Genomic DNA, 2,175 nt, shown 5'->3' with positions numbered 1-2,175 from the left:
CTGCAACATGTTACTGATGCAACAATAAGCCATTAGCAGATTTATAGTGGACCATCTACACATCATTCTGCTTTACTAAGTTATGTGATACTTCCCAAATGACGACACACTATTGCCACCCTGAAGGTCACTTTTGCTCTACGGCGCAACCAAGTCTGGCCAAACAAAACCTGGAGCATTTGTGGTATGCAAAGTTACAGGACTTCAGCAGAAAGCTGTGGTGCATGCTCCCAGAATGAAGCAGTAGGTCTGCACCAAAATCTTTGCAGGTGCAAACAGTATTGAGAGTGGGATCAAGGATAGCCACTCTGTTCTACCATCATGGTTGGTGACAGATAGAGAAATAATGAATGCACAAGAAAAAGGAGCAGCCCTTAGAAAGTCTAAAGAGAAGGCTTTGGTGGTGGCTTCTGGATTGGGACTAGTAAACCTGTCCAAAAAAAATCAGGCAAAAACAGAGGAGGCAGCAATGGCTCCTTATCGAAAGTAGCCCTCTTGTGTTTACTTTTCTCTCTTGGTATCTCAGTCGAGATAATTATTTATTGTTCATCCCTGTATTCCTCTCTTCCCTCCACAGGGCCCCAGGATGGCTAACCACCACAAAATACAAACACAATAAAAACAATAGTTACGCTATCAGTAAAATGTATTGTGAATAATTAAAACGTAACACAATGAAAAATCAAACTATAACTGCTAGGCTCCTGTTACAGGTAGGTAGCCGTGTTGGTCTGCCATAGTCAAAACAAAACAAAATTTAAAAAATCCTTCCAGTAGCACCTTAGAGACCAACTAAGTTTGTTATTGGTATGAGCTTTCATTTTTAATTACGTTCATCTGGGAGAACCACAAATTTAGACTATGGAGTATGTTCCACAGATATAGCCACCAAGAAGGCCCTGCTCCTTAATGGGACTATAAACAGACTTCTCCCCACCCCAACCCCAGATTTTCATAGCCCAGAGGGAGCACACAGGCAGGGCCAGATTTAGGTTTGATGAGGCCCAAAGCTACTGAAGTTAATGGGGCCCTTTATATGTCCAGCTGTCCTTTGTCAACAACAAATTGTCACTTTTTATGTTGAATATATGCTATATAGTAATTTATGGACCTAATAAGTATCTAAAGCCATTTGCACATGTTGCCATGCAACCAGTCCATGCAGAATGTAGGCACCCTATATATAGAAATGAGCAAACCAGTGATATTTTAGGGAGCAGGCGGGGCCCATTACTTACATCACAGGAGCCTACACAACACAAAACACTGTTGCTGTATGTAGGTTTTATTTTATTTGTTTTTTATCTTATATTTTTGAAATGTACATTTTTTCCGTTTAATTTTTTTTGGGGGGGCCCCAAGAGAGTGGGGCCCTAAGCTATAGCTTGTTCAGCTTATACATAAATCCGGCACTGCACACAGGCATCCAGGCTCATGCAAACTACAGCTGCTGCCACCTCTCACTCACCTGTGCACTTCCCTTTGGGTGGCATAATGGTGGGAGCTGAACATAGGGAGCCCAATTGTCCCCTCCACCTGGAGAAACAGCGAGCAAGTAAAGCCTTCCAGCGCAGGAAAGTGCTGTAAGAAGAAGACAGGCAAGCAGTAGTAGTTGCCCCTTGTCACCATCACTGAGAATTGTCAGAGACCAAGGTTCAAATCCCCAATTATGAAGCTCACTGGTTGATCCTGGGGGGCCAGTCACTGCCTCTCAGCTTAACCTACCTCACAGGGTTGTTGTGGCGATTAAATAAGGAGGGGGGAGAGCCGTGCACGGCACCTGGACCCCCTCCCCGATTGCCACGCCAGCCAGAGAGCGAGCGCCGGAGGAGCCTGCTCCCTGTAGGAGCAACTGCCCCTTGGCTTGCTCGCCTCTCCTTTCCAGTCATCAAGGGGGAACTGGGCTCATGGAGGAGAGTTATAGTAACCTCACCATAACGTGGAGCCAAGCCCCGCCCCTCGAAAGCAGCTCTGTTAGGTGACCGAGAGAAAACTGAGTCTGAGGTGCTTCCAGCCTCCGCCCCGCCGACCGAGAGAGGCCGGCGCAGAGCGAGGGCGGAAGGCACGGAAGCGGGGAGGAAGGGCGGGGCTCGCCGTCTGCCGGCTCGGCCTTCCAGTGCGGGCAGCGGCGAGGCGAGCGAGGGGGGACCGAGGGCGGCTGCTTCCCATTACTGC

Source organism: Lacerta agilis, chromosome 1, assembly GCF_009819535.1.
Source record: "Lacerta agilis isolate rLacAgi1 chromosome 1, rLacAgi1.pri, whole genome shotgun sequence".
NCBI lineage: Eukaryota > Metazoa > Chordata > Lepidosauria > Squamata > Lacertidae > Lacerta > Lacerta agilis.
Note: the sequence above shows the minus strand (reverse complement) of the source record.